This window comes from Hyperolius riggenbachi, chromosome 6 (genome assembly GCF_040937935.1).
Source record: "Hyperolius riggenbachi isolate aHypRig1 chromosome 6, aHypRig1.pri, whole genome shotgun sequence".
In the NCBI taxonomy this organism is placed as follows: domain Eukaryota; kingdom Metazoa; phylum Chordata; class Amphibia; order Anura; family Hyperoliidae; genus Hyperolius; species Hyperolius riggenbachi.
The window spans coordinates 102,548,795-102,569,576 of NC_090651.1; the positions used below are offsets into that span (position 1 = coordinate 102,548,795).

Here is a 20,782-nt window from a genome sequence, read left to right on the forward strand (position 1 = left end):
CTACATCGCATCTGTCCAGCTAAATTACAATGACTAGGCAGTATACTCTCCCAACTTCCTATTGGCAGGGCCAGTTGTACACTATTTGCTGCCTGAGGCAAACTTTTGGGGGGGATGCCACCGCCCCCCACCACCCCCCGAATTGGAATGATCACCTGACAATTTTCACGTTCTAGCTGCGATGAGTCCCGCAAAAAAAACACCTTCGGTATAGGTAGGTAGCTAGGTTTAGGTGCTCCCAGTGTTGGTAGCTAGGTACAGGTGCCCCCAGTATAAGTTAGCCAGGTACAGTTGCCCCCAGTATAGGTTGGCCAGGCACTCTTCACTTCCTGTTTCTGCCTGGTGCTGAACCCAGACTTCACCCACCTGAGGAAGTCACCTCACTTGGCATCATGGGCGGACCGGTCATGTCTATTGGTCAGATCATGAGACACAATCTAGCCAACCAGGGAGAGCAATTGTACACATTTATTTTGCAAACTCATCTTGAGGTAGATATAGATATATCATTGCTTTATATGGCCACCCCCTAAATATTTAACCTGTAATGATTTGAAACATATTTTAAGTGTCAGCCTTGTGTTACTTCTGATTTTAAATAAAGGCTAAGGTTTAAAAAAAATAATATTTAGTCCTTTGCTTCTAGTATTAAAAACAGATTATCACCATGGCAGAAATCTACTTTAAATTTAAACAGTTAAAGGATACCCGAACTGAAATGTGACAATGAGATAGACATGTGTATGTACAGTGCTTAGCACACAAATAACTATGCTGTGTTCCTTTTTTTCTTTCTCTGTCTGAAATAGTTAAATATCAGGTATGTAAGTGGCTGACTCAGACAGGAAGTGACTACAGTGTGACCCTCACTGATCAGAAATTCCCATTTTTAGCTCTTTCCTGCTCTCAGAAACCATTTTATGCTAGGAAAGTGTTCTATAGTTGGAATTTCTTATCAGTGAGGGTCACACTGTAGTCACTTTCTGTCTGAGTCAGCCACTTACATACTTGATATTTAACCCTTTCAGACAGAGAAAGAAACAAAGGAACACAGCATAGTTATTTGTGTGCTAGGCACTGTACATACACATGTCTCTCTCATTATGTCACATTTCAGTTCAGGTATCCTTTAATGACTCGCATTGAGTATGCAGGTCAGCTGTTCAGAGCCCACTCTGCCCGAGGTCTAGCTCACCAGTATTTTGTCAGCAAGTTTACGGCATGTACACCCAGCAGGTTAGAGGTGAGCCGTCACCAAACCGCCATGATCCCCACCACCTCATTCAGTACATGGGACAGAATCACAACCAGGGGTGTAAAGTAGATGGGGCAACCTTACTCCTTCTCTGATACAGGGGACTATACTTCAGATCAGGTGTTTTTGTGACGACACTTGTTATGGGTGTGAAGATCATGATGGCCACACTTGTTTTGTGACCCCTGTGAGATGGGCCCCCAGGCTGTGGAGGGCACAAGGGAGCAGCACAGGATTGGTGTGAACATTGGGAGGCCCAATCAAGGTTTTTCTGGGGGGCCCCATTAAAGTGTAGTTATGCCCTTGATCAAAATGCAACTGCCTGTTTTAATCGCAGTGGTGGATGCAGTTCACAAATGCTAAATGCTGCAACACCTGCCAGGTGGCTTGCACAGGAACACTAATGCCTTGTGAACAAGACACTGAAAAGATTGAGCGGTGTCTAGTGAGGATGTGGTTATAACCACCACACAGTACTAATGGTCTCTCTCCAACAGGTACTCTTCACTAGGACTTAAAGCGGACTGAACCAAACATTTTTTTAATTCAAAATATTTAGTTGCACCACTCTGACACATACAAAGATAAATAAACACTCCTTCAAGCCTATGAGCATTTCAGTGCATGTTTTTCACCCTTCTCTTTTCATTACTAGGGTTATACAGGTGGCAGCCATTAGCAATTCCAACTACTACAGCATTTTGCCGGATTCTGTCCCGGCAATATGATAGGAAGAGAAGGGTTCCTCCAATAAATGTAAAATATTTTATAATTTGTCATCATGCAGCTGAAAAAAGGCTGCTACTGTATTTATTATTATACTTTAGAAAATAGATTTTATTTCTGAAATGTTGTATTTTTAATTTGGGTCCACTTAATTACAATGTGGAACTTCAGGGGGAAATGGTGCCTACATGCAGGGCCGGCCCTAGACTTTTTGCCGCCTGAGGCAAATTTATAAAATTTATAAAAAAAATTGTTCCAGCGTGCGCTCCACTGACGTCACTTCCTGCATTGCCGCCCACTGTATTGTAAGTGGACGGCGATGCAGGAAGTGATGTCAGTGGAGCGCACGCTGGAACGCGGATAAGGCGAGTCCTCCCTGCCCGTGCCTCTTACGATTGGGCATCGGCTGCTTCCTATTACAGCTGGATGGGAGCGCAGATTGGGGGGACCCAGGCGAGGGAGGGGGGTCCGACCCCCCCTCCCCACCGCAAGGCCCAAAACCCCCATCCTGCCCGCTACCCCTCTGGCACAGCGCCCCCCCCCCCCCACCGCACCCACGGGTGCCGCCCCTAGAAGTTTGCCGCCTGAGGCAAACGTTTCACCCCGCCTCATGAGCGGGCCGGCCCTGCCTACATGAGTGTTAGTTTTAGGGGTGGATGGGCAGGACTGTGGAGTTGGAGTCAGAGGAGTCGGGGTAATTTAGGTACCTGGAGTCGGTGGTTTCATGAACTGAGGAGTCTGAGTATTTTTGTACCAACTCCACAAGCCCTGGTAAGTATTAGGGTGGCCATACACGGTACAATTTTTAATTTTTTGCGATTAGATAATTTTGTTCGATTATTCAGTTAGATCGCATATAAAGATTTTTTCAGCATGTCCGATCTAATTTTTCTCGAAAAAAACTGGATAATCGTTCGAATTTCTTGATCGAAAAAAAAAATATTTTCAACTTTCATTCGATTTGATCATTTATTTGATCATTTAGATCGCATAAACGGGATAAACAAACGTTTTTATTGTACCATGTATGACCACCATTAGACTAATGAGTCATTGTAATTTGGGGTACCTGGAGTGTGAGTGGTTGGTTCATAAGCTGAGGAGTCGGAGTAATCTTTTTGTACCGACTCCATAGCCTTGGGGAAGCGGTATCCAAATTTATTTACAAAGTGGAAGGCTGCGGGTACAGTGGTGCAATGCGGCATAATGGCTGCTTTGTAACACGGCTTGCCACACTGCAATACACCACCTATGCAATGAGGCAGCAGTGTTGCTGTTTAATGGCACGCAGCATCGTGATACACTGCATGCAGGGCATTACCGCAAAACGCATGTGTCAACAGTTACAATGATGCATACTTTTCATCGACTGTATACGACAATGCACAGTGCCGCTTTCCTGTTCCATTGACTTACTGCAATCACAGAGAACACTAGCCCACTGGTAACCTAGCCTAACAGATTTACTCTAAAGCTGGGTCACTGAGGCAGCAGAGGAGCAGTAACTGCATTTCTCATCAACCATTCATGGTAATGAGGCCTAACGCTGATTAATTCTATAAGTAGATAAATTCTTGCTGCAAGGTCATTTTTTCTTATGGACCAATTAAACGGAAGTATTATTATTTAGTATTTATGTAGCACCGACATCTTCTGCAGTGCTGTAAAGGAATATGACTTACCTTTTTTTCTTTCTTTTTATATATTGAGGTTTTTTAGGGTGTATGAAAACCTGTGGTAATAATAAACTGACAAGATAAACCTGCTACTTCTAAAAAGGACTTCAAAATACAGGTAGTCCCCGGTTAATGAAAGAGATAGGGACCGAAGGTTCGTTCTTAACCTGAATCTGTTCTTAAGTTGGAACATTGTGCCATCTCTGTTCCCTGTGCCTCCTCTGTGCCTCCAGTGTCCCCTCTGCGCTCTGTACCTGCTTATACAAGTTTAAAAGCCATATTTTCGTTGAATTTTTTAAAATCCATTTTCTCAAAAACTACAAGTCCAATTTGAAAAAACATTTTTTTTTTACTTGTTCCCATGTAAACAGAGAATTCATGTGGTTCATATCAGCGGGTGGTTCGTAAGTCGGGCGTTCGTAAGTCAGGGACTACCTGCATTGTCTTGTCACTTAGCTGTCCCTCAGAGGGGCTCACAATCTAATCTCTACCATAGTCTTATGTCTATGTATGTGTTGTGTAGTGTATGTATTGTAGTCTAAAGCAGCCCACACACTCAGCCGATTTTCTGGCCGACCGATCGATCCCGATCGATCGATCAATCGATTGCAAATCGGTTGGCCAATCGACCGATCGACGGCCGATTTCTAACGATTTCGATGGATTTCCATCGAACTTGCAGGGTGGAAAATTTAGGTCGATCTGATGAGATTGCTTATCAGTTTGCATTGGCCTTAATGGAAATCTGATGGCAAAAAAATGCCATCAGATCGAATTTCAATAGATTTCAAACTGAAATCTATTGGAATTCTATCCTGGTAAAAAATGTTCTAAAAACGCATCAGATAGATCATCAGATGCATTTCTTATCTATCTGCTGCCAATCTGACGAGTGTATGGGCACCTTTAAGGCCAATTTAGAGGGAAGCCAATTTAGAGGGAAGCCAATTAACTTATCTGTACGCTTTTGGGATGTGGGAGGAAACTTGAATACCTGGAGGAAACCCACTATGCCACCATGCTGCCCAGGTAGCAGAAGTGAAATATGAACATGTGATGTTTTACAAGATCTGGTAACAATGATGTGGCTCTTATCTAGGCTATGCGGATAGCAGAAGAGAAAAATGACCATTCCGACTACTACAACTGGTGCGCAATCAGAATAAGTTCACTTTCATTGGTTTGAAGGATTTTGGATCATTCTCCAACCAAAAAAAGGTTCAGGGCCTCTACCCTATATACAGACTTTCTTCAGAGTACTATTCAAAGAGAGCCAACACAAGCCACATTGTGAACTTCTCGGCGTTCCTGAATTTAAAATAAAGCGTGTTTTGCTAGCAGTGGCCAAAAGTGACACAAAAGCCGTGTATTATGCAGAATCGCTGCTATTAAAAAGGTGACAAATGTCTCTGGTATTTCCAAACCCCTTCTGTTCAGACTTGTGAACTCCAATAACCCCTTCCCCACCCCAATTACTTATTCACCTCAGTGTTATTTAACCCCAGATCACAGTCTATACTAGCAATCACATGATTCACAGCACTGTCTGCAGAAGTACCGTGACTAGAACGGTAACCTTTCATGCCTGGTGATAAGTCACTAGCAGAAGAGACCAGGGTGTCGTCTACAAGCAGAACTGGTTAACTTTTAAAAGAAAGTTATAAAATACAAAGATGGCTATGTGGGTGGTCCCCTCGCCTTGCAGCACCTAGGTGTGAAACCCACCCAATACACTATTTGTATGGAGTTTGTGCATCCTGCTGTTTGTTGATGGGGGTTTCCTCTAGTGCTTGTTTGTTAAAAACAAATTGGTAGGTTAACTAGCAACCCCTCTTAAAGCAGTAGGATCAGCCATACTATGCCAGGAAAAAAAAAACACATATAGAAGTAGATAAATACTTGATCTACTTACATAACATGTATTATACTGTCCACGTTTTGATTTCAGTGAATGTTATATAGTAAATTACGAGAATTCTGTTCCTAGTGGGGGCCATGTCTTTTGCCCACAGTTAAGGCTAACTGGTGATGTCATTTCTGCCCTTTACTTTTTTTCTTGTCTCCTCCAATCGCTGAGTCGCCTCAGCCTTGCTTGTAAACACAAGTGAGTAGGGGATTAGGTTTCAGATAAGAAGCTGGCAGGGAAATAAAGGGAAGAGGAGGAATAGATTATAGATAAAAAGAACACCCAGCATGCAATTCTTTGGCACGACTACTAAAGGGCCAGTGCTCCTTAAGTATGTGATAACTCCAAATCATAACAGCAGAAAAAGTTTTGAAAGTTTTGAATGCAGGATTAGCATGTTTATCACTTAACCTCCCTGGCGTTCAATTTTCTCAGGATTTCTGTGCAAACAGTGATAAAATTTATTTTTAAAACTTTTTTTTCCTGTAACTTGCCAAAATGTGTCAAGCAAGGGTCTAGTATACAGTGCAGGAGAGTATTGTTGTGTATGCACGTTTATACTCTTCACAGCATGTTTTTTTTAGATGGACATTTCTGTCCATACCGCTACACTCAGGCCAGTTGCTGTTGAAATTTGATTTTTATGGTGACGATACCGCTTTAAAGTACTGGCCCTGGAAAGTGATACTACACTTGATCATCTTATGAGCGTCACTGAAAAGCCTGACAGCCATAGTGTTCCCTGAAAAGCAAAGTGTGTCATACAAGCGTCTAAAATATCAAGAACCAACCAATGGGGGTATCTGCTCGTGAACAGGTAATTAAGGCGCCAGGACATTTGGGCGCAGGGTGAAGCTGAAAACGTCTCACTCTGCTCCTGCAAAAGTCCCGTTAATTACTATTCCCCCTCCTAATCGCTGGGGACTGTGTAGTAAGATGCAATTCAGCTGCCAGCTGTTGCTGGTGGACGAATTACGCTGTTTCATTGGAAATTTGGGTGCTCTCTCTCGACGACACCCAAATTACTGCCTGAGCGTCACTATAGCCTTAATTCCCATTACAGCCTATGGAGACGCCTGGTGCGCCCAAATTTCCTGCGCTGTTTTTGCCCGACTCGCTCTGGTCACCCCCATAATAAAAAGACAACCTATACCCAAGTGGTTATTTTCTTACCCTAACAACTAAAATAACACACACATCACTGCTTTCAATACAATTCTATTTTCATCGTCTGTTTTGTTCTTTTCTTTATCTGTAATATTCGAGCCAACATTTTCTGCTGATGTTTTCCAGCAGATTATTGATTTGTGTTTGTAGTAATGTTTACTAATGTTCTTGCCTTACAAATTTCAAAGTAAAAAAAAAAGCAGCTTCACCTGTTATGTTGGCAGCCACTGCAGGCCTCACATGAGGCATACATCCTCACAGTGATAGATGAATGGTTAATAAATCTATGATGTGACCTGTGATTATTTTCAACCAACCCGGTCAGAATTTCTGATCGCTCTAATGATTTTTCACTAGAAATTGGACAGTTAGTGGCCACCTTTAGAGGCAGAGGATTAGCAGGACTACCAGGCAACTAGTATTGTTTAAAAGGAAATAAAAATGGCAGCCGACATATCCCTCTCATCTTGGGTTCACTTGAAAGGGGCACCATAGCGAAATTTAGGTTACAGTTATAACCCTAGTAGCATATTGCCAAAAGGAAGAGCAAAACGTTACGTAGGGTTTAAAAAGTTTGTCGGGAAAAGAATATTTATCTCCTCTCTGTGCTGTGAGGAAAAGGCCATGCTTGTAATGTAGACTCAGCAGCAAGTATTGTTATGTGTTGTGGAAGGTGTAGGTAAATAAACAGGCTGACCCCTATTCACTTAACTTTTCAGGAGAAAATGTGTGACACGAATGTGGAAGTACGACGGAGACTCGGGGGCAGCGGACAGGGGAAGTATTTACATGCACAGTAACATTTGGGGGGACAGCAGCCGGGGGTTCCGTTGCATTCGCTGTCTGTCGTGATATCGCACGCAGTTACCACTGTGCACCCAATCAACTGTCAGCCTGAGTATCCCCACCATGTCTGGCCATTGTCTATCGGACATGCTTGTTGCGGCAAAGATTTTCATTTTATTTGGTCGTAATAATGGAACCAGATGGTCGATTGGTCTAAAATCGAGAGGTTTATGGCCACCTTAATACTTTTAGACAAGACCCTGAAAAATCAGGCAGATCAGATGTTTCTTACTGAACTCTGACATGCTTGTTTCAGGTGTGTGAATTTAGACACTCCAAGTTCAACAAGACTGCCAGGCAACTGGTATCTTAAACGACAACTGAAGTGAGAGATATATGGAGGCTGCCATATTTATTTCCTTTTAAACAATACCAATTGCCTGGCAGTTCTGCTGATCTATTTGGCTGCAGTAGTGCGTGAATAACACCAGAAACAAGCATGCAGCTAATCTTGTCAGATCTGACAATGTCAGAAACACCTGATCTGCTGCATGCTTATTCAGGTTCTATGGCTAAAAGTATTAGAGGCAGAGGATCAGCAGGATAGACAGACAACTGGTATTGTTTAAAAGGAAATAAATATGGCAGCATCCATATTCCTCTTACTTCAGTTGTCCTTTAAAGCCTTGTAGACCGGTAGGAGGACTGTCATCAGGCTCAACCACTTGAGTGACAAATCAGAGCCGGATGCTGTGCAGACAAGTTCATAAACTACAGGCTAGCAACGTGTCTGTTGCTATGGAGCGGAGGGATGACATGTTGTGTATGATGGAGCCGCATCACACCATCGGGATAAGTGGGGAGAATAATGCAAATAGGGGGGCTGCTTAAGTGACAGAAGTAGGAAAAGATCCAGCATGCCAGATCTATTGGAGAGGTTGGGGGCCACTGTACACAATAGATGCCTGCTAGATTTTCGGGTGAGGCAATCTTTAACAAACGATGGTGAGAACATCGCTTAAGGCCTAGGACCCGCTGGGAGTGCTTTTGCAATGCATGTTGATTGCCAGGTGAATCCCTATGGGGGTGGTACCACATGCAGCATTGTGATCGCAAATCGCTGCATGCAGTATTTTGTTAGTGCTCCCGGAGCAATTGCATCAGCAGCCAAACGGCAATTGCTCTGAAATTGCGTGATCCATTTGAAGCTAAGCTCCCGTAGTGGGTCCAAGGTCTAACTGTGCAGTGCAGATGTGGGCTACTTCTTTAAAGTAAGACATCATATTTTTTTTTTCTTTTTAGCTGTAAACAAAATGCAAAAGGGTTAGAATTTGTATCATGTACCATTATCACTGCTAAAACCTGAAGATGCAGGTATGAGGTACTCTTCAACTGTCAACAAAAACGTTAAAGAGGAACTCCAGTGAAAATGTAATAAAAACTGTACTTTTTTTCAATAATTATGTATACATGATTTAGTCTGTGTTTGCCTATTCTAAAGTCTTTCCTCTGACATTTATCACATGGCGACATTTTTACTGCTGGCAGGTGATGTCAATGGAAGAAAAGGTTGCTTGCTTTTTTGACAGTTGAAAACAGCTGTAAACAGCAGTTATTGTCTACAATGCAACAAGGCTCCCACAGTGTGATGTCAGAACTATAGTCCTGACATCACACTGTGGGAGGAGTTTCACCACAATATCAGCCATACAGAGCCCCCTGATGATCCGTTTGTGAAAATGAAAAGATCCCTCATGGGAAAGGGGGTATCAGCTACTGATTGGGATTAAGTTAAATTCCTGGTTACGTTTTCTCTTTAAAGGGGAACTGAAGAGAGAGGTATAGGGAGGCTGCCATGTGTATTTCCTTTTAAGCAATACCAGTTGCCTGGCAGCCCTGCTGATCCTCTGCCTCGAATACTAGTAGCCATAGCCCCTGAACAAGCATGCAGCAGATCAGGTGTTTCAGACTTTAAAGTCAGATCTGACAAGACTAGCTGCATGCTTGTTTCTGGTGTTATTCAGATACTACTGCAGAGAAATAGACCAGCAGGGCTGCCAGGCAACTGGTATTGATTAAAAGGAAATAAATATGGCAGCCTCCGTATACCTCTTACTTCAGTTCCCCTTTAAAGTGAACCTGTAGACTAAAAATCTACTCAGCTGAACTGAAAAGGCTCAGTGTTTCTTTAACAGTTTCCCAGCATCAGAACTTTGTTTTTCTTATAGAAGTCTCATTTTTAGCTGCATTTTTAGCTAAGCCCTGCCCCATCAAAGAAAACTGCCCAGGCTTTTTTCACCTGATGCTGTGCAAAGCATGATGGGATTTCTGATGTTCTCATTGCCTAGCAACTGGGAGGGGTGATTAGGACACAGGACAGTTGGAACTGTGTCATGCTCCATGTCACCTTCTTTCAACCAAAAAGATAGCTGCTCTCATTAAATCACAAACCTTTGCCCGGTTCTTGGTTCTTTTAAAACAGGGTGGGTAAGAGATTATATTACCCATCTATTTTAATTAACATAACTAATGTAACTTAATGACAGTATGCTTTAAAGTTCCTTTTTAAGTAGGGGGAACATTAAAAAAAAAAATAATGGATTCAAACTTCTGTCCAGTTTTTGTTGAATTGTCCCTGCCTTTAATAAGGAAGGGGATTTTACCCAAAATCCACAAAGAAAAGATTAGGTAGAGTTCAATGCAATGAGGTCCAGTTACCAGTTTAACCACTTGCCGACCGCCCCCAGCCGATGGGCGGCGGCAAAGACTGGGCCCAAACGACCGCAATACGCCCACTGGCGGGGGCGGCTGCGGGAGTGGCTATGCGGCGATCGCGTCATTCGTGACGCGATCAGCCGCCGGGGACTGGCTCCGCCCACCGCTCGTAGTAACCCGCCGGCCGTTCGGAAGCGCCGGCGGGTTACTAGCACCCGGATCGCCGCATTTACATTGTATAATAGGCTTTGTAATGTATACAAAGCCTATTATACTGGCTGCCTCCTGCCCTGGTGGTCCCAGTGTCCGAGGGACCACCAGGGCAGGCTGCAGCCACCCTAGTCTGCACCCAAGCACACTAATTTCCCCCCCCCCCCTCTGCCCCCTGATCGCCCACAGCACCCCTCAGACCCCCCCCTGCCCACCCCCCAGACCACTGTTTGCACCCAGTCACCCCCCTAAACACCCATCAATCACTCCCTGTCACTATCTGTCAACGCTTTTTTTTTATCCCCCCCCCCCCCCCTGGCCACTGCCCCCTCCTGATCACCCCCCACCCCTCAGATTCTCCCCATCCCCCCCCCCCCCGTGTACTGTATGCATCTATCCCCCCTGATCACCTGTCAATCACCCGTCAATCACCCGTCAATCACCCCCTGTCACTGCTACCCATCAATCAGCCCCTAACCTGCCCCTTGCGGGCAATCTGATCACCCACCCACACCAATAGATCGCCCGCAGATCCGACATCAGATCACCTCCCAAATCCATTGTTTACATCTATTCTCTCCTCTAAACACCCACTAATTACCCATCAATCACCTATCAATCACCCCCTATCACCACCTGTCACTGTTACCCATCAGATTAGACCCTAATCTACCCCTTGCGGGCACCCAATCACCCGCCCACACGCTCAGATTGCCCTCAGACCCCCCTTTATCAATTCGCCAGTGCAATATTTACATTTGTTATTCCCTGTAATAACCCACTGATCACCTGTCAATCACCTATCAATCACCCCCTGTCACTGCCACCCATCACCCACCCCCTGTCACTGCCACCCATCAATCAGCCCCATAACCTGCCCCTTGCGGGCAATCTGATCACCCACCCACACCAATAGATCGCCCGCAGATCCGACATCAGATCACCTCCCAAGTGCAGTGTTTACATCTCTTCTCTCCTCTAAACACCCACTAATTACCCATCAATCACCCCCTATCACCACCTGTCACTGTTACCCATCAGATTAGACCCTAATCTGCCCCTTGCGGGCACCCAATCACCCGCCCACACCTCAGAACGTCCTCAGACCCCAGCCCTGATCACCTCGCTAGTGCATTGCTTGCATCTATTTCCCCCCTCTAATCACACCTTGAGACACCTATCTATCACCTCCTGTCACCCCCTAGCACACCTACCCATCAGATCAGGCCCTAATTTGCCCCGTGTGGGCTCCTGATCACTCGGCCAAACCCTCAGGTCCCCCTCAGACCCCCTTCCGATCACCTCCCCAGTGCATTGATTGCATCTATTTTCCCCTCTAACCGCCCCCTGAGACACCCATCAATCACCTCCTGTCACCCCCCTAGCACTCCTATCCATCAGATCAGGCCCAAAACATCCTGTCAACTAAGAGGCCACCCTGCTTATGACCGGTTCCACAAAATTTGCCCCCTCATAGACCACCTGTCATCAAAATTTGCAGATGCTTATACCCCTGATCAGTCATTTTGAGAAATTTGGTTTCCAGACTACTCACAGTTTTGGGCCCGTAAAATGCCAGGGCAGTATAGGAACCCCACAAGTGACCCCATTTTAGAAAGAAGACACCCCAAGGTATTCTGTTAGGTGTATGATGAGTTCATAGAAGATTTTATTTTTTGTCAAAAGTTAGCGGAAATTGGATTTTTATTGTTTTTTTCACAAAGTGTCATTTTTCACTAACTCGTGACAAAAAATAAAATCTTCTATGAACTCACCATACCCCTAACGGAATACCTTGGGGTGTCTTCTTTCTAAAATGGGGTCACTTGTGGGGTTCCTATACTGCCCTGGCATTTTAGGGGCCCTAAACCGTGAGGAGTAGTCTAGAAAACAAATGCCTCAAAATGACCTGTGAATAGGACGTTGGGCCCCCTAGCGCACCTAGGCTGCAAAAAAGTGTCACACATGTTGTATCGCCATACTCAGGAGAAGTAGTATACTGTGTTTTGTGGTGTATTTTTACACATACCCATGCTGGGTGGGAGAAATCTCTCTGTAAATGGACAATTGTGTGTAAAAAAAAAATCAAAAATGTGTCATTTACAGAGATATTTCTCCCACCCAGCATGGTTATATGTAAAAATACACCACAAAACACATTATACTACTTCTCCTGAGTACGGCGGTACCACATGTGTGGCACTTTTTTGCACCCTAAGTGCGCTAAGAGGCCCAAAGTCCAATGAGTACCTTTAGGATTTCACAGGTCATTTTGCGACATTTGGTTTCAAGACTACTCCTCACGGTTTAGGGCCCCTAAAATGCCAGGGCAGTATAGGAACCCCACAAGTGACCCCATTTTAGAAAGAAGACACCCCAAGGTATTCTGTTAGGTGTATGATGAGTTCATAGAAGATTTTATTTTTTGTCACAAGTTAGCGGAAATTGATATGTATTGGTTTTTTTTTCACAAAGTGTCATTTTCCGCTAACTTGTGACAAAAAAAAAAAAATCTTCTATGAACTCACCATACTCCTAACAGAATACCTTGGGGTGTCTTCTTTCTAAAATGGGGTCACTTGTGGGGTTCCTATACTGCCCTGGCATTTTAGGGGCCCTAAACCGTGAGCAGTAGTCTAGAATCCAAATGCCTCAAAATGACCTGTGAATAGGACGTTAGGCCCCTTAGCGCACCTAGGTTGCAAAAAAAAGTGTCACACACGTACTCAGAAGAAGTAGTATATTGTGTTTTGGGGTGTATTTTTACACATACCCATGCTGGGTGGGAGAAATCTCTCTGTAAAAGGACAATTGTGTGTAAAAAAAAAATCAAACAATTGTCATTTACAGAGATATTTCTCCCACCCAGCATGGGTATGTGTAAAAATACACCCCAAAACACATTATACTACTTCTCCTGAGTACGGCGGTACCACATGTGTGGCACTTTTTTGCACCCTAAGTGCGCTAAGAGGCCCAAAGTCCAATGAGTACCTTTAGGATTTCACAGGTCATTTTGCGACATTTGGTTTCAAGACTACTCCTCACGGTTTAGGGCCCCTAAATTGCCAGGGCAGTATAGGAACCCCACAAATGACCCCATTTTAGAAAGAAGACACCCCAAGGTATTCCGTTAGTAGTATGGTGAGTTCATAGAAGATTTTATTTTTTGTCACAAGTTAGCGGAAAATGACACTTTGTGAAAAAAAACAATTAAAATCAATTTCCGCTAACTTGTGACAAAAAAAAAAATCTTCTATGAACTCACCATCCTCCTAACGGAATACCTTGGGGTGTCTTCTTTCTAAAATGGGGTCATTTGTGGGGTTCCTATACTGTCCTGGCATTTTAGGGGCCCTAAACCGTGAGGAGTAGTCTTGAAACCAAATGTCGCAAAATGACCTGTGAAATCCTAAAGGTTCTCATTGAACTTTGGGCCCCTTAGCGCAGTTAGGGTGCAAAAAAGTGCCACACATGTGGTATCGCCGTACTCAGGAGAAGTAGTATAATGTGTTTTGGGGTGTATTTTTCCACATACCCATGCTGAGTGGGAGAAATATCTCTATAAATAGACAATTGTGTGTAAAAAAAAATAAAACAATTGTCATTTACAGAGATATTTCTCCCACCCAGCATGGGTATGTGTAAAAATACACCCCAAAACACATTATACTACTTCTGAGTACGGCAATACCACATGTGTGGCACTTTTTTGCAGCCTAACTGCGCTAAGGGGCCAAAAGTCCAATGAGCATCTTTAGGCTTTACAGGTGTGGTTACAATTAGGCACCCCCCAAAATGCCAGGACAGTGAACACACCCCACAAATGACCCCATTTTGGAAAGTAGACACTTCAAGGTATTCAGAGAGGAGCATAGTGAGTCCGTGGCAGATTTCATTTTTTTTTGTCGCAAGTTAGAAGAAATGGAAACTTTTTTTTTTCTTTTTTTTGTAAAAAAGTGTCATTTTCCGCTAACTTGTGACAAAAAATAAAATCTTCTATGAACTCACCATGCCTCTCACTGAATACTTTGGGATGTCTTCTTTCCAAAATGGGGTCATTTGGGGGGTATTTGTACTATCCTGGAATTTTAGCCCCTCATGAAACCTGACAGGTGCGCAGAACAGTCAGAGATGCTTGAAAATGGGAAAATTCACTTTTGGCACCATAGTTTGTAAACGCTGTAACTTTTACCCAATCCAATAAATATACACTGAATGGTTTTTTTTTTATCAAAGACATGTAGCAGAATAACTTTCGCGCTCAAATGTATAGGAAATTTTACTTTATTTGAAAAATGTCAGCACAGCAAGTTAAAAAAGTCATTTTTTTGCCAAAATTCATGTATTTTTTGATGAATATAATAAAAACTAAAACTCGCAGCAGCAATCAAATAGCAGCAAAAGAAAGCTGTATTAGTGACAAGAAAAGGAGGTAAAATTCCTTTAGGTGGTAGGTTGTATGACCGAGCAATAAACCGTGAAAGCTGCAGTGGTCTGAATGGAGAAAAAGGCTCTGGTCCTTAAGGGGCGAAAAGACTGTGGTCCTGAAGTGGTTAAAGCACACAGTGTCCTTTTCTCATCTGCTGAACAGACATTCTTAGTGACAAGGTTACATTGTGGAACTTCTACACAAAAGCCGACAGACATGCATTCATGTTTTCTGTTCTCCAGTGAAGGTCACCGCTCAGTACATGCTGTTTTGATGGAAGATCTGTCCTGTGGTCCTAGCACTCATAACCCAGAATGAATTTAGATATTTGCTATAGGTTAAAAACTGCATTTCATTGGAGGTTGTATAAATAAGCCCATTTAAGTGCTGTTACAGTATAACTGGTAACTGGAGTTTTTGGGTTTGTTTTTCAAATATAAAGGGTATTTTATATGGTTTTCCACTGAAGCAAGCTTACCAGCATCCCTTTACTTGTTGCCAGTCTACTGGTAGAAAGCGGAAAAAGAATGGGACTTACAGATTAAGGAATGGGATTTTACAGAGACAAAGTAAAGGATATGACATGGTCTCCTGAATCAGGAATAACCACATCTTTACTTTGTCCATATGAAGGCCAATTCCTCAGATATCCCCACTTCCAATTTGTAGGTATGCTGCCAGTCTGCAGGCAGGAAGTGGGGATATCTGAGGAATAGGACTTCACAGAGACAAAGTACAGCTTTTGTTAACATCCATTCTTCAGTTATTCAGTAGACTGGCAGCAAGTCTACATGCAAGGAGTGGGAATATTCAAAGAATGCAAATACAAAAGTAAAACAGCTAATCATGCCTCAGAGAACATATAAATACCCTGTATTTAAAGTAACCCTGTGACAAAAAAAAAAAAAACCAAAAAAAAAGTTAGATACTAACCTCAGTAGAGAAGCGAGCACCGGTGAAGTGCAGGAGGGTCAGAGAAGCCTCTGGATGATCTCTGACCCTCCTGTACGTCACAACTGCTCCTCTTCTTCACAGCTGCATTCCCGTAGTGTACGGCCCTCACCTGCGCAGTAGCATGGAGCCACTCATACACGGAGGGAAAGCCATGCACGAGCAGCTACTGCCCAAGCCATCATTGTGCCTGCGCAGTCATGCGAACATATTTGACAAGCCCCGCTGAATATTTTGAGGGTCCCAGCACTGGAGACTGGGCGGGGGCTCTGGATTATACACTTTAAAGAGGAGCTGTCAGCCATACTAGTCGAGGGAAAAAAAAAAAAAAAAAAACACATAAGTAGATAAATACTTGCTATACTTACATAACATATGTATTGTACTGTCAACATTTTGATTTTAGTGATTTTTCTAGAGAGGATAAAAAAAGAAAAACCTTCTCAGCATTTCCCATTTTAGGTGTTGCCATTTTGAAGCCAATTCTGATGTAATTTCCTCCCTTAGTCTCATCTGCCTGATTTGCCCACCCTTCACTATAGAAAGTGCATTGTCTAAGTATGAGAAATATTGGCCAATCAGAGAGGAACAGGAGTGGGCTGGGAAAACAGGAGGGAAAGAGGCTTCAGCCAATCAGGCTGCATTAGTTAAGTCTGAGGGGAAGTACAGAAGCAAAACAAAAAAAAAAAAAAAGACAACCCAGCATGCCCCACAATTTCCTTTTTGTGTACGATATAAGAGCCAGGTAAACTGGGGAATGATCATTTATCAACAAGATGAGTAATAGAGATTTAAAAACTTTTGGATAGCCTGGTTAGCGTGCTTATTACTAGTTTACCAGATAAAAATAAATAATTTTTTGATTTTATGCCCGACAGTTACACTTAAAGTGCACTGAGCACCTTTTTCTAATTTTCTAATAAGTAATGTGTGTCGCTGGAGGTGCTGGGGTTGGGGGGGGGGGGGGGGCACCATTACTTACCTACAGGGTGCTGATCCTCTGGCCCATCTCCCTCTTCTTCTTAGTCTCCCTTCTGCAGCTTCTGTGGGAATTTGTACTTCCTGGCAGGGCGACATGCTTGCTGGGAGATGTAGCCCAGTTACATGCAAGTACAGCGCTCATAGATAAGTAATGGTGCTCTACCCAACCCCCACACCTCCAGCAGCACACAACATAAACCTTCCCTTATGGGGAGGTTAGTTTTTTAAAACGTAAAAAAAACAAGGGCTCAGTGCACTTTAAATCTTGAGTTTAGGAACATTTAAAATTGGACAGTACATCTTAATCTTTAGAATCATAAAGCATCTCTATACAATCTAATGTGACTGATCCCTGAAGCTACATTATCTAGGATGATTGTAAGTAAGAAGTCTTATTTACAGAGAGAGAGAAGGAAAGCCAGACTTCATCCTCTCCTCAGTGTCATGTGCACATTGTGCTGTGCCAACAACAACCACGTAGCGTGTAGTCAGCGATTACTGAAGTGTTACACATGCCTGATAATCTAGTGTCTTGTTACAGACCAATAAAAGCGTCCTTGTCCTGAGATTGCTGCGAGTATCACGAGGGATAAACAACAATTCTGACTGTAACCGTGTCAGGTTCTCCACTTCAGCCCCTCCGCTGATAACCGCCTGGTGTCAGACACAACAGCCAGCTTCCCTAATATACTGCGGCCAGATACTAATGACCTGTTTTGTCTACAGGATTGTAAGCCAACTAGCAGGTCAACAAACACGCCTGCTATATAATATGAAGAGCTGCCAGATGCATACATTCAAAAATAGAGCGCAGGGTGTAGGTGAAAGACGGCTTAGGCCTGGAACCCTCTACAAATCGCTAGCATTTTTATTAGCGTTTTTGTAAGCAATTTCATGAGCCTTTTCCAGCGATTTTGTTTGTGGTTTTAAAAAAAGTGTAAGCTTTTTGCCAGCAATTAGCGATTTTAATTCTGATTGGTCCTTTCGATATATTTTTTTTACAATTTGCAGTGATTTGAAAGTGCACACAAATCGCTATGTGTAGCAATTCAGAAGCGATTCGCCAGTGCTTCAATACTTTACATTGAAGCGCTAACGCTGCATGTCCTGCGACTGCGATTTTGCCAATCACAATCGATACTGTGGAATTTTTTAACATTTACTTACATCGGCAGAGCATTTAAAGTGTGCCTTAAACGCACAAAAAAGCGCTCTAGTGGGTTCCAGGCCTCACCCTGCTCCAATTATACTCCTGCCTGTTTCAAAATCTATTCCCCTCAGCCTGCCAAATTATCCCACTGCCCTCGTAAATTGGGCTGTGGCTATCGCCAGCGCACAGAATGGCCCCGCTTTTGCCTCCATGAAGCTGCCCCCCCCCCTACAATAAGCACAAACAAAAATTCCATCATGTTTGGTTAGTGACCCAAAATTAAGATTTGTGCTTTTATTTGAAGATAATAACCGTTATTTTCTCCATCTTATTTTTGGTAGCACAAATGGGCACAAATGTAACACTAACCAAACATGATGGATATTTTAATTGTGCTGATTGTAGGGGGCCAGGTTCACAGAGCTCCCGATTTTATCATAATTTGGGGTCTAGCTATTGCCAGTGCCCAAAATTAGTCAGGAACCGTAATTCACATTACGGCCTATGGTAGCTCCAAAATCCTGGCAGCCGCATGGCACCAAAAATTAGCCATTTCATGCCTGATACCACCAGCACCGACTTATCTACTTAAAATGGGTGGAAGAATTGTCCTGATGCAGTTTTCACACCCCAGTGACTCTAAGATTTAAACCTTTGTTCTACTTTTAAATGTCTAATCCTGACCAGTTAATGTCTAATTCTGTGGAAGTGTTTACTTCTAAGGACAGTCAACCTGCCAGACTGTCTGATGTGTTTATCTGTACAAAGATACAGTCATAATATTAAAACCAAAGGACAAAAAGCAGACCATACACACATCAACTTTCCCATTCAATTCTCAGTAGATTTGATCACTGTGATGGATTCTGCCAGGAAACTTTTGCACAACATGTCTTATTAACCAGAATTTCGATTTCAGGCTAAAATAGATAAACCCAAGTCTCGATTGGACAGGATGGAAAGTTTCTGTCAATTGGGGGTGAGGTGTTAACCCAACGATGTGCCATACTCTTTACACTGCATTAACCACTTAATGACCGCCTAACGCCGATAGGCGTCAGCAGGTCGAAGTGGTGTTTCCATGGAAACGGCCGCTCGAAAGTTTCATGTCAGTTCACGGAGGGTGTCTCCGTGAACAGCCTGCGAGCCTCCGATCGCGGCTTGCAGGCTAATTGTAAACACGCGGGGAAGAAATTTCCCGCTGTTCACATCAATACGGCGCCGTAAAGGAGATCGGCGATCCCCGGCCTCTGATTAGCCCGGGGATCGCCGCCGTCTGATAGGCTAAAGCCTATTGGAGGCGGTACAGGACGGATCGCCATCCTGTGCCGCCCAAATCCAGAGCGAGAGGGAGGGAAGTAGAGGGAGGGAGGAATATCGCTGCGGAAGGGGTCTTTGAGGAGCCCCCCCCCCCCACTTGGCCACACAGAGCGGGGAAAAAGGGGGAAGACTGATCGCCCTGCCATAATCCCGATCTGTGCTGCGGGCTGGAGAGCCCACGCAGCACAGATGAAATCCCCTGGTCCTTAAGTGGTAACACTGCGCTTCGATCGAGTGTCAAGAGAGCTAGTGGAACTCTATTAAGAATTGGTGTGCTGGGTTGGAAAGAAATCTCTGATCAGATTCTGATCAGAGAGGTATCGATCATTCTGTTTTAAGAAGTGAAAATCTATTTAAAAAAAAAAAAAAACAACGAATATGCTGTGTTAACAAAATGAGCCCTGCAATCTAAAACTAGTTCTCTCTGAGCCCTGGTGGAATTCTCATTTCTACCTACACAAGCACAACTCAATCATACATCATCTTCCCCCTTCAGCAATGTAGAGGCAAGGCTGCAGTCACCAGGTCATCAGTGCTATAACTACTCTATTACCTGCTCAAAGGGGTAATTGCCAGGACAGTTCTCAAACTGGAACGTACCCATCACTCATCTTGCAGGCTGGTCCAGCAAATGACATACAGGTGGTTCAACTCCACTTAAAAAGGAACCTGAGATATGAGACCTATGGGGGCTGCCATATTTCCTTTTACACAATACCAGTTGCCTGGCAGTCCAGCTGATATTTCAGGTCAGTATGGTCTAAATCACACACCTGAAACAAGCATGCAGATAATCTTGTCAGATTTGTCATAGAAATCTGATCTGCATGCTTGTTCGGGGGCCTAGGGCCTCTTTCCACTAGCTGCCGTGCATCCAGCGAGATGCGTGGCGGCACTGCCTACCAGGGCCGGGCCGAGGCATAGGCTGGAGAGGCTCCAGCCTCAGGGCGCAGTGTAGGAGGGGGCGCAAAATTCATTCAGCTGTCATTCCTAATTGTGTTTGAAGCAGAAAGAAATAAAAAAAAGGAGATACATAGCAGTGACTGCAAGTCAGATAACTAGAGATTAAGGTGTTGGGGAGGTTGTGGGTCCTGTGGCACCTCTTAGTCTAATATCAATCCGTGTGTGACGGCTGGGGTGGGAGGGATGGAGGGGCGCACTTTGGTGTCTCAGCCTTGGGTGCTGGAGGACCTTGTCCCGGCTCTGCTGCCTACCTGTGCGAGGACGCAGCCAAATCCTGGAAGCTGTGCCATGCACAACTATGGGATTCATTGCCTCCAGCATGAAAAACACTGCAATGTCAGCCAAATCGCTAAGGCAAACAATTCGGACCGTGGCAGCATTATCCTCTATGGCAGTTTCCCCGTGCGATTTGCTTGCAGGGAAACTCTGCGGATTCAGCCCAATTTCAGGGCCTTAAAAGATACTAGGGGCAGAGGGTCAACAGGACAGCCAGGCAATAAACGTGTCAGCCTCCATATCCCCTCTCACCTTGGGTTCCCTTTCA

At 43.9% G+C, this 20,782-nt stretch overlaps 1 protein-coding gene across 1 annotated transcript in view; it reads right to left on the reverse strand.

Moving 5' to 3' along the window:
• SOAT1 (sterol O-acyltransferase 1) overlaps positions 1 to 20,782 on the reverse strand; it is a 94,409-nt gene that overhangs the window by 47,565 nt on the left and 26,062 nt on the right. The window lies entirely within an intron of this gene.